Here is a 13,209-nt window from a genome sequence, read left to right on the forward strand (position 1 = left end):
CCTCATAGAGCCCAGCCTCTCAGATAATCTGCTCTGCATACAGGTTGAAAAGGTATGGAGACAGGATGCATCTTGGAAACAGTTTAGGCTAGTGATAAAGAACTAAAAAAAGGATTTTCCTTGGAAGAACCTCCAAATCTTTTCATGATTATTAATTCATTCTTCCAGCAATCACTTACTGAACATGTATTACATGTCAGGCAAACCTTTAGGCCTGGATCTAAATGTTAGAGTCTCCTGACCTAAACCAGTGATCCAGAGGAAGTGGTGACACTGATTTAAGGGGGAAAAATCTTGCAGTAGGAACACCATATTACACTAATACCCTTTTGTCCTACATGATCAGGACTGACAGATGACCAGTTAATTAAAGAAGCTGATTAAAATGAAGAAAGGTAAAGATGATTTACTAGTTTCCTAAACATTTTCCTTTACAATGTTCATTTAGCTGCTGACATTCTGACATGGAGCCAAAATTCATTGAGAATGAGTATTCCCTTTTGGAGTTCAGTGCTTTCTTTCTTGTATCACCATACGTGAAGGTCATCAAGTTTGACTCTCAGTTTTAATTACTGTAAAATTAAGATAAGGATTTAACATTTTGAGGCAATCTGAGTGCAAAATACTTCCAGATTTTGATATTTCTCACCATCCATAGTTGTTGTTGTCGTCATCGTCATCTTCTTGTTCTTCTGCAAAATTCTTTCATTGTTGTCCAATCCCTCACCCCAAGTCCACTCCACTATGCAGACTTCGTTCTGAACTCTTGTCAGGACAATAATCATATATCCCTTTTAAACAGTTTTCTCTCTCATCTGTTTCAAATGCAGTATACATAATTTATCCCAACTTTCTCAGTCTCCCCCAGCCTCCCCGATGTCAGTCCCATTTTACAACAGTGGCACTACGCAGTATTTGTCCTTTTGTGACTGAAATATTCCACTCAGCATAATGTCCTCCAGGGTCACCCATTTTGAATAATACTGCATGAGTTCCTTCTTTTTCAATGCAGCATAGCATTCCATTGTGTGAATATACCACAGCTTCTCTATCCATTCATTTGTTGATGGGCACCTGGGTTGTTTCCAACTCTTTGCTATTGTGAACAAAGCCATGATAAACATGGGTGTGCATATATCTGCTTGGGTGGTGGTTATGGTTTCTTTGCATTGCCTAGTCTTCTAAAGACTTCTTACTTGTACCAAGTTCACCAGTAATATTTAAATGTTCTAGTTGAGCAAGTCTTTTCAGAATAGTTGACTGAGTTTTAGAAACTCATCTCTTTGTTTTCACATTCTTTATTTAATCACTTTGTAATAACAACCAGTTAAATGGCTTAATTATAATAGGTGCACCTGTATAACGTTTGAGAATGGACCTCTGATTCTTAGTATCATATAGTTCAATTAGGAGCAGAAGTGAAGTGTGTATTAGTGAAGAGTGGCCTACTAACTTCGTGCTGTTGGTGAAGAGTACTGACTATTCCATGAACTGCTAAAAAACCAAGCAAGTCTGTCTTGGAGGAAGTGCAATGAGTGTGCTCCTTAGAGACAAAGATGGTGAAACTTCATCTCATATTCTTTGAGCATGTCATCAGGAGGGACCCTTCCTTGGTAAGGGTGGAGGGTGAGAGAAAGAGAAGAAGACCCTAAACAAGATGATGTAACTCTGTGACTGTAACAATAGGCTCCAGCATATCAGAGATGGTAAGCATGGTGCAAGGTAGGACAAGGTCCAATCTGGGGGTCATAGGGTCACTATGAGTCATAGTTGACTCAGTGAAGTACTTGACAACAACTAACTTAACTGTAGTGCTTAGTGTGTTGTAGGCATCAACATGTATGTTTTAGAAAAGAGCTAGAGCATGGTGTTCTGTCAAGTTAGCAAATTAAGAGAATATCTACTAAATGGGACTCATGTTTACCAATTTCATAGTTTGGTCTTCCATTTTAGATGGCTGGAAATTCACTTTAAGTAGTACCAAAAAGTAATCAGACAAGGCACTGAGCTGACACAGAGATCTCAGATTTATGCTGGTTTACTGATTTATGAGAGAGCTCTGATAATGCAGTCCATAAAAGAGTTGTTCTACTAACCCAAAGGTCAGGTGTCTTTGGCAGTTCAAACCCACCTGCAGGTCTACAGGGGAAAGAGTGATAGTCTCATTTAAGATTTTTTTTTCTCATTTAAGATTTAATCTCAGAAACCTAATGAAAGGTGGCTAAGAGTTGGAACTGACTTGACAATCATACTTTTGAATTTTGTTCATTGATTTATAATAAAGAATAACTGTTAAAGCAACCAGGCTAATGGACATCTGCATGATGAGCCCATTTCCCCCTTTGTTATCTTGTCCTCTTATTTTATTTCTTTGTAACTTAGCCTGTCAAAACCCATAACTATTTTAGTGGATACTTAATTGGTAATTGGAACTGAGTGTTGAAATGATTTTTTTTCTGGTTGTGGTCCCCCCCCCACCTTATGATAGAAGATCTCTGATGTTTTCTTGGCATTGGGAAGGCTCCATTAGCAAAGAATAGGCTGAAATGTCAGGCATGACAGATAATCAGAAACTTGGAGTCCCCAAGGGAGGGACCCAGGACTTGGAATGTGGTAATCATTAGATTGGAGGAGGAGTTCAATGTATTGTAGTTGAAAGAAAAGAAGACAGGAAACACAAGGATGTAGAAAAAAATTAGTAAATTGGTAGGAAGTTGAGAGTTCATATCAGTAGCTTCTATTTTCTTTGCTAAAGAAGAGGAAATGCCCTAAATGTTTCAGAAGGATGAAAGATATGATATGAAAGATATGAAACAATTGTTCTGGAGAAAGATATTCTCACCAGGGAAATACATGAGGCTGGATGGGGCTTGTTAGGGTGCAGCTGGGACTGGAGGTTATGACTGGCAAGGGTCCTGGTTTCTAGTAACCCTCAGAGCTCAAAGGAATCATAGAGAAGGTAGAGAATAACTGTCCTGGGAGCTTTCCAAGTGGGTATATGGAATTTGTTGAGTTGGCAAGAAATTTATTGAAGGAGTCACTTCCCTGATGCCTTATTTTCCCACAATCTTGCTTTTTATCTCTGCCCTTCTGCATTTAGTTCATTGGCTCTGGGAGTGAAAAATGAAGTAGTGATGTGGTACATCAGGGAGAATTTGCTGGATTTGCCTTGTGTTGATGGACTCCATAAACTGGTCATGGATCTTACAATTTAGTCATTGAACAGTTCAAGTATGTAAACACTAAAGAAGAGTTTAGCGGTTTTTTGTTGCTGTTGTTGTTTTTTAATGGGCCAGTACCAGCACCTAGAAATATGAATGTGATCTGGAAGGGGCTCCTATGTTACAGGAAACCATAGTCTAGTGAGAAAAGCAAATAAGTAAACACATAAAAAAATGATTGTGCCTTAACTCTACTGATAGAGACATTATCTAGGGCTGTGGGTGACCAAGAAATGTTGACCTGGATTCATTCATTTCCCCACTGCACAAGGATGGCTTAAATACCTTTGGCAAAACCACAAACCAGACAGAAGGTGGTATTTACAACACCTGTGGTTAATGAGATATTTACTAGGTAGTATGTTAAAGAGTTTGAAGAAAGGACTGCTGAGGTTGAGGACTGGTCTAGCCACAGGACAATTCCAGGAAAGGGCTGCTTGAGAAGGACTCTTTAATCAGTTGTTGTTTGCCCTTCCAGGGTACCGTCAGCCCTTCTCGCAGGTTCTTGGTGCCCCTTGGCTGCCACTCTGCCCTTTGCGTATTCTTCATCATTAAGATTTTTAACCTTTCACATTATGCAGCATGCTACTCTTTACAAAGACTTTTTATAATAGTTATGAAGAAAGTCAGGGAAGGACATTTTAGAAATATTTCCTAGAAATCTCAGATGACTTCTTGGAAATAACGTAGATATGAAGTGACAGAGCAAGAACTCATGCACAAAGGCTCTTTAGCTCTAAATCTTAACATCAAAGTCCACCTACACGGTCTTCCATCTCCTCAGGGTTGGCTTGTTCTCAGGTTTATGTGTTGTTGCTCCTTTCAGGATGTTTCAAGAATCTTCTGGCAACTAAAATGCTCAAAATCTGGTGAGACTTTCTAGGGAAAGGTAAGTGTTTTTTTAAACACAGAACAGTAACTTGAAATTTGCTCTAAAATGCTGAGAGACTGCAGAAGTAGGCTAGCAACTCTCTAATGGTAATTTAGTAGTTTTATTAAGGGTTTACTAACTGAGGCAATGTCCTGCCTGTGGCAGGGTCAGACTGAGTCTTTGAATGTCCCTCAGGAGGATGCAGGAGATTTTATATCTCTGGTGAACAAAAGTGAAATGTGGTTTATTTAACAAATTTGTGGGAAGTAGATACTAGGTTAGTTACTACAATGGCTCAGTGATAGAGCCAAGACTTAACTTCCTCATTTTATTTATTTTTTGTTTTTGTTCTGTCATGTCTGTGACAATGTCTCCCCTGAAGAGGATAGAGTATCTGTTTTAGTTTCAATCATTACATCTTCCATGAAATAAAGAGTCAGAAAGGTGAAGGGTGCCTTTGTTTTTCAAGGATTAAATTGTCATTTAGAATCTCTTCAATTGATTTATCTTACCATCTCGTATGAGATCCTAACTACTAGAAAAAGGAGAATTCAGTGTTTATAATCTTTATAGTAAAAACAGCAAGAACTCAAGCATAAAAACCATTTAGCTCTAAACAGTTAACATCACAGTCCACCTACTCTGCCTTTCAGATAAGTTATATCTTTCTATGCATCAGAGAGTGGACAATGACAAAGGATGATAGAAGAAGAATCAATGGGTTGTGCTGCTGGAGAAGAGTATTGAATTGTATTGAGAGGAAGAAACCAAGTTTTTCCTTGGAGGCAAGGATTTTGAAGTTCCTTCTCACATACTTTGAGCATGTGGCCAGGAGGGACCAGTGTTTTGTTTTGTTTTTTAAATTGATTTTAATGAAAGTTTAGAAACTTTGCATTTCCATTCATTCATTGTTGAACTTTTCTCCCTGCCCACTCCTCCCCCAATTCACTTTTCTCTTTGAAAAGTAAAAGAAAAAATTCTTTCATTGTTACTCAATCCCTTCCCCCAAGTCCACTCCACTATGCTACCTTCGTTCTGGACTCCTGTCATAACTATAATATATAATCATATATCCCTTTTAAACAGTTCTCTGCCTCATCTGTTTCAATGCAGTATATATTATTTATTCCCTCTTTCTCAGTCTCCCCCAACCCCTATGTCAGTCCTTTTTAAAAACAATGGCATTATGCCATATTTGTCTTTTTATGACTAAGATATTTCATTCAGCATAATGTCCTCCAGAGTCACCCATTTTGTGTAATATTTCATGAGTTCCTTGTTTTTCAGTGTTGAATAGTATTCCATTGACATTCAGATGGCAAACAAACATATTAAGAAATGTTCAAAATCCCTAGCCCTAAGAGAGATGCAAATGAGTCTAAGGAGATAGCATCTCACCCCAGTAAGAATAGCAAAATTTAACAGAACAGCAATCAACAAATGCTGGCAAGGTTGTGGAGAAGCTGGAACCCTTATTCATTGTTGGTGGGAGTATAAAATGGTGCAACCAATATGGAAGGCTATATGGCATTTTCTCAAAAGGTACAAATAGATATACCATTTGACCCACCCAAACAGATACATGGACACCTATGTTTATTTCGGTTTTATTTACAATAGCAAAGAGTTGGAAACAACCTAAGTGCCCATCAAAAAAATGAATGATAGAGAAGCTCTGGCACATTCACACAATGGGACCAGTCCTTGGAGAAGGACATCGTACTTGGAAGGATAGAGGGACAGCACAGGAGAGGAAGACCTCGGATGAGATGGATTGACACAGTAACTGGGGTATTGGGGCTGGGTGTGTTGGAGTCAGTGAGACTGGCTTTGTATAGGACAGAGTTCAGAGCTGTTGTATATAACGTGGGGCGCTCAGAGTCTCAGGTGACTTGATGACACATAACAACAACAATAACAACAATCTTTATAGTGAGAGGTAAGAGGCAATCATGGGAGAAGAATATTGGAAATTTACATTGAATAGTCAACCACTAGCAACTGATCAGTTAGATACTGAGGTCCTAAGCAATGTTGGGATTTAGTCAGGCTCTACACAGATTGCAGTGACTGAGATTATTTTTATTGTCAGGTGCCATGGAATTGAGTACAACTCATAGTGTACCTATAAACAATAGATCTGAACCTTGTGCTATACTGTGCCATCCTCATCATCTCTGATACACTTGAGTCTTGAGTCCATTGTTACAGTCACTGTCAATCCACTTTGTAGAGGGTCTTCCTCTCTTTCTCTGACCCTCCACTTTTTTTCAGTCTGATGTTTTTTCTAAGGACTGATCTCTTCTGACAACATGTCTGAAATATGTAAGACAGAGTTTCCCCATCCTTGCCTGGAAGGAGCAGTCTGGTTGCACTTCCTCCAAGGGAGATTTTTTTATTACTTTTGGAAGACCATGGAATATTCTCTTCTCCAAAAGTACAATCTAAAGGCATTGATCATTCTTCTGTTGTCCTCATTAATTGTCCAACTTTCACATGCATAGGAAGTAATTGAAAATATCAGTTTGGGTCATGCATATGTTAGTGTTAAAACTGTATCATTGCACTTGGAAAGGTCCTTGACAAGTTGACTGCTGTTATCATGACTGTTGGTTGTGGATTCAAGTAAAATGAAATCTTTGAAAAATTCAACCTTTTTCCCACCTATCATGATGTCATGATGTGAGGATTTTGCTTTTCTTGATGTTGAGATATAATCCATGTTGAAGATTGTTGTCTTTGATCTTCTGCAGGAAGCATTTCAAGTTATCTTCACTTTCAACAGGTGAGATTGTGTTCATTTCATAATGCAGGTTGTTGATGAGTCTTTCCCCCTGCCCTAATGCTACATTCTTTTTCATATAGTCCACCTTCTCAAATGATTCACACAGCATACAGATTCAGTAGTTATTGAGAAAGGATACATCCCTGACAACAACTTTCCTGATTTTAAACCATATAGTGTCCTCTTGCTTTGTTCAGACAATAACTTCTTGGTCTCATGAGCATACTCAATAGGTTTCCTTTTCTTTTCAATATTAGCTATAATTTGTTCTCTGATCCATAGAATATTTGTATAGTTAATAAAACACAAGTAAATGTCCTTTGCTTTCAGCAAAACCAACACTAAACTAGAATCTGCATTTTCAGATTAATATAAAAAAATAGACCATTGTAGGTGAACAGAGAGAGTTTCTACACCACAGCATCTTTTCCAGCTCCTTCTTGGAGATCACATGACCCAATTCTTGACAAAGCAAGATGACCTCTTGCTTATCAGGGATTGTGAATTTCTCCCTTTCTTTCGTCTCTTGTTGACTGTCACAGAAAATGATGTTTCCTCTGTCAGAATTAGTCTTTTCCAAGGCGGTAGTGATTTTTATTGGTCAAAGGGCAAAAGAAAAATATTAGAGTCTCTGATTCTGTTAAGGTGAGCTATTTTATAAAAACATTAAAATGCCAGGTAGGGAAAGATCACAGTGCTGGATCAATAACTGCCTCCTGAACGAAGGATAAGAGATGGTTTATATATGTGCCTGTGATACTGTTGAGTGCATACCTAGATCTAGAGTCACATGGGTATAGACAGCTTCAAGAAGTGAATTATTAAGACTGGGATGGACTTGGTGAATTCACATTTCCTCCTGTATTGATGCATCATAAAAAAAACTTCTTTCCTTGACTTCCTTGAGAAAGTTCCCAGAGCTGTGATTTGGAATTACTTTTGCCAAAGATCTTAAGTTCAATGTAGGTCAAACCCATCACATATAATAATTATGTTCTTGAGAGAGTGTGTGAAAATGCTGTTTGGGGAGATTGCATTATGTTTTAATTGTATTGCAGAAGTAGGCAAGTTAAATGAATCTAGAAACTCAATCCATAAAGAAAGCTTTTTTGTAGAGCTAATGTACTTGCATATTATATACTATAACATACTCAATTTAATATGTTATGTACTGGGATGGAGTTTTTAAAGTGGGTCCAAACCATGTTAATACAGTATGTTGTGTGCAAGACATGTGGTTTAAGATATTTGTTTTTCTATACCCTGATGTATAATATACACCCTCCTACACGGAGATGGATTTAAAGAGCACCAGGAACTGCTTTAATGACTTCCATCTTGATTGAGAAGTCCAGAGAGCATGATCGAAATTTGTGCCGAGAATGGAGGATTGGTTTAGTTAGATTCTAATCAAGATGCATAGGGACAAGGGATCCTGGCAGTAAAAGAATGAAAGAAATTAGCTGCTAAATGAAAGGTTGACTAGGGGTGGGGGTGGGGGGGGCGGAGAGCGGAAAGACCTGTTGACTTACTTTCATAGAAATTATAGTTTAGGAAGACTCTTTGGAGTTCCAGTCTGTCCTATAGGAGTACTGAGTTGATATCAACTAATATTTAGGGCCATTGTGAGCTTATGATCAGACAGCGCACGATGTCCTGCTGTGGCCACCTTTGAGCCTGTGATCATTGCATCTCACTGTACATGAACAAACAAGAAGCTCATCTGGTGTGATGTACCCGTGTCTCTTCAGTGCTGCTGTCCTTTTTATGTTCTTGCTGCTCTTGCCAATTGTTTTCCATTTCCTTTGTCTCCAGGGCTGGTATAGTACTGCTCCCCGGCAAGTTTTTCATTTTTCCTCCTCCAGATGGAACGTTGAAGCCCCCTGCCAGACTTTGTAGCTATAACTTTTAGGCAAATTACAAATACAGGAATGTATTAGAGGAAGAGAATCGGTTTCCAGAATATCTGGTCACTTTTTCTTAGAATTTTCTAACACCCAGAGAACCTGTTCTTCTGTCTCATCTAATAATAGAAGAACATACCCTTTCACATTCTCTTTTCCAAGAAATCAGTCCCTTCCAGACTTCAGTGATTCTGCTCATGCTAAGCCTCTACTTGGAATTTCCCTCACTATCATTGGATAGAATATCAAATAACAGAAACCAAGTAAAGTTGACTTAAGATAAAAATTTATTAGACAAATGAAGACCCTCAGAGAAAGCCTAGACAAAACTACAGCCACCTCAGAAACTAGGAACTGGGAGGCAGTAGATATTAAGATAGTCTTTTTAAATCTCCTTTTCTCTTTCATTATTACTCTTTTAACATTTACTTCACTTTTTGCTCTTTGTAGACAGGCTTTCTCTCCACTACATGGTGAAAGACATGACATCCATATATCTCCCACATGTGTAAGCTATACGTTATCCAGAAAGGTGAAGGGTCTTTTTTCTTCTAGTGTCTCAATTAAAAATTATATGGGTTCATTTTCTAGGTCAGTCAGCTATAGCTGAGAGCCAGGATCAAGCAATAGATAGGTAGCATACTGTTAATATTTTGGGCATGTCGGGCTTGGGGTAGTCTTAAGAAGATATCTGTTGTATCCTTCTCTATACTTAAAAAGCAGGTGTTATTGTTGTTGTTAAGTGTCATTGAGTCATAGATGACTCATAGCAACCCTATTAACGAAAGACCTAAACACTTGTATAACTTTCATCGTTTTTCCACGTTCATAGAGTTTCCAGAAGCAAGCTATTTTGGAAGTGATGCTATTCCTGCTTCCAAGTTTGTTTTAATCAGGGAGCTCCACCAAACACTGTTAACCAGGGGTAACCATTATCACATTTGACACATCAGTGTCATAGTGTTCAGCATCACAGCAACAATGAGTTACCTCTGTATAGCAAATGGACAGACCAGTGCTATACCATTTAGAATAATGTTTGACCAAAAACAATTAAAACCAGGTCTGAGGGCCACAGATTAACATCAGTAGTCAAGGGGGAAAAAAGATTGGATTTGAGAAATTGACTATTAAAAACCTCTTGGAGTGCAAGGATATCAATTTAAAGACTAAGCAAGGTATACCTGACCTCAATTCACAATTGCTTGCTATGCATTAGGCAGCTGAACAGTGATCAAGGATTACAGAAGAAGAATTGACACCTTTGAATTGTGGTGCTGAAGAAGAGTATTGAATATACCATGGATTGCCAAGAGAACAAACAGGTCTGTCCTAGAGAGAGTGAAACCAATCTGCTCTTTGGAGGCAAGGATTTTGAGACTGTCTTACATCCTTCGAGCATGTAGCCAGGAGGGACCAGTCTTTGAAGAAGGACACCATGCTTGGAAGGGTTGAGGGACAGTGAAGGAGAAGAAAACCCTGGATGAGATGGACTGACACAATAATGAGGGTAGGTGTGTCAGAGACAGTGAGATTGGGTCAGGGTAGAGCAGAGTTCAGAGCTTTTGTGAATAAGGCCACTATGAGTCACAGCCAACTCAATGACACATAATGACAAGGAGAACAGTATAGGCCTGGCCAAAGCTGTGTTACTTTCAATTGCTTCTTTTGCTTGTGACAGAAGAATTGATGTTTTTGAATTGTGGTGCTGGTGAAAAGATTTTAATATACCATAGATAGCTAAAAAACCCAAATAAGTAGATGTTAGCAGTTGTGCCAGGGTGTTCCTTTGAGGCAAGGATATGAGAAAATTTATGTCACATCCTTTGAGCATGTTGTTAGGAGGGTCCAGTCCTTGGAAAAGGACATCATGCTTTGAAAGGTGAAGGTCAGCGGAAGAGACCCTCAACAAAATAGATTTGACACATTATGCAGAGCGGAGACTTTGAAGGTGGTGCTGGGGTGGGCAAAGTTTTGATCTTGTGCATAAGGTCACTGTAGGCCAGGATTGACTCAATGGTCCTTAACAACAGCATACCATAAGAGAAACATAGTCTTCTTTTCCTTCTTCCTTCCATACCTATGTTCCCCTTCTTTTTCTCCCTGCGTTCCTGCATTTGTTTATGCATTCAGGACACATGTCAAACAAAATTCTAGTTGCTAGCGATATATCTATGACTAAAACCCTAATCCAAACAAAGCAAAACAAATTACCTCCCACAAACCTGGTTCTTATTCAGAGATCTTACAGATAAACACAAAACATAAATCGTGCTTTTCATTACCAACACAGTTCAATTATTACTTAACTTAGAGATGTCGTCCCTGTTCTTGGCTCCTACAATGTGGTTGGTGTGAACCTCTCTCTTTCATTCCTGATTGCATGATGTAGTTAGTTCTATTATGGTTATCACATTTTATTACATTTATTTTTATGATTCTATCCAAGGAGTCAACATTCTCAGCACCAAGAATCAAGAAACCAAAAGATGAGTTGTGTTAGGAGAATTTGCTGCCAGGGACCTCTCTAGAATGCTAATGAACAATGATATCAGTCTAGAGACTATGGTGCACCTGATCCAGGCCATGATTTTCACAATTACTTGCTATGCTGGACAATGACTAAGGATGATAGAAGAATTAATGCCTTTAAGTTGTGGTGTAGAGAAGAGTATTCAACATACCATGGACTGCTAAGAGAACAAATAAGTCTGTCCTGGTGATAGTGAAGTCAAGTTGGTCCTCGGAGGCAAAGATTTTGAAGCTCTATCTCACATAGTTTTTGAGCATGTTGCTGGGAGGGACCAGTCCTTGGAGAAGGACATCATGCTTGGGATTATTGAGAGACAGCACAGGAGAATAAGACCTTGGATGAGATGGATAATACAGTGACTGGGGTATTAGGAGTAGGTGTATAAGAGATGGTGAGAATGACTCAGGATAGGGCATGGTTCAGAGCTATTGTGCATAGGGTCGCTATGAGTTGCAGGTGACTCAATGGCATATAACAACAACATCCCAGAAATTTGTTGATTCCTAGAGAGGAGAGGTGATCTTTAAGTTTACAGTCGCTGGCTAGTGTTAAATGCATGCTTTTCAAAAGAACTGATCCTCTTTCGGAAAGAGTGACAACACAGAGGCTTCCATTTTCTCCGAGTCGTTTGAAGATGAGAGAACTACACAGCTACATGTGTCAGTGACTTGGCCTTGCTTTGGAGGATGGGGCTACCACGGACAGAGGACTTACTGAAACTGAACAGTAATTGGAAGGATTATCCCACGAGAGCAGTAATTGATATCCATCAATAGCACTACAGGGAAATGCTTAACAGCATGTTTTCATTACATGAAAGGCATGTCAGTACATTAGCTTGATGACTTTGTTGAATCTTTAGGTTTTTATCCGTAGAAGATAGGCTTTGGACCAAGTATTTCACTTCTGACTACTCCATTATTTAAACTTTCCCTCCCGCATCAAGCCCCTATCCATGGCACTCTCCAACCTTTGTAATCAAGGTTCTTAGCTTATTGAAATGGAAAAGAAATAAAATGAAATTTGCCCAGAGCACTCTTTGCATGAGTCACAGAACAATTAGCAGTACCTAGGTTTTATTTCAGTGAATTTTTTTTTTAATTAGAAAGTTTCTTTAAGTGTTTAAGCCAGAGCTTGTTGTGCTTCTCAGAACTGACTCATGGTCCTTTTGAATTCTGGAGTGAATGTCATTGTTAGTACTCAGTTTTCAACAATACATAATTGGCACCCAAGAAACTCATGTGTTTCCTTTTCCCTCCAAGCAGGTCGACAGTGACAGGAGGCAGAACAATCCTCTCAGATCTGTGATTCTATTCTCTTGACAAATCTGCTAATTCTGGTTACTATTTTCTTGTTATTAAAGCTGTACGGCCCTCTGAAGGGATGGGTGCTTAGAATATTTGGAAGAGGAGGTTCCAGGCAGTTTCTTAAGAATTCTTTTCTGTTTTCATTCTTCACATTTTTAGAAGAAAATAAGTGAAATCTAAATAATTCCATGTCTTTACTCTCTTTTGCAGTGGGGAGTGGGGACATGGTTCAAAGACAGACATGCTATTTGGCATGAGTTTTTCTTCAACCCGAATGCTGTTAGTTGTATATTCTATAGAATTAGAGTCATAATACAACAGACTTCATAGTGTTTTCATGGCCAATAAATAAGAAAATACACGCAAAGAAGTTAGAATTATGCTTGGCCTGTGATAAAGACATTATTATAGTATTATAGAGGGAATTCTGGTGGCCTAGTGGTAAGAAGCTGCATTACAATCCCAAAGGTACTCAGTTCAAATCCACTAGCTGCTCAGTAGAAGATAGATGGGTGGGCAATCTCTACACATGGGATTTATTGCCTCTAAAAACCTACAGGAGGAAGACTGTTGATGTTGTGGATTAGG

Source organism: Elephantulus edwardii, unplaced genomic scaffold (assembly GCF_000299155.1).
Source record: "Elephantulus edwardii isolate Elephantulus edwardi_28Jun2011 unplaced genomic scaffold, EleEdw1.0 scaffold00245, whole genome shotgun sequence".
Taxonomy (NCBI): Eukaryota; Metazoa; Chordata; class Mammalia; order Macroscelidea; family Macroscelididae; genus Elephantulus; species Elephantulus edwardii.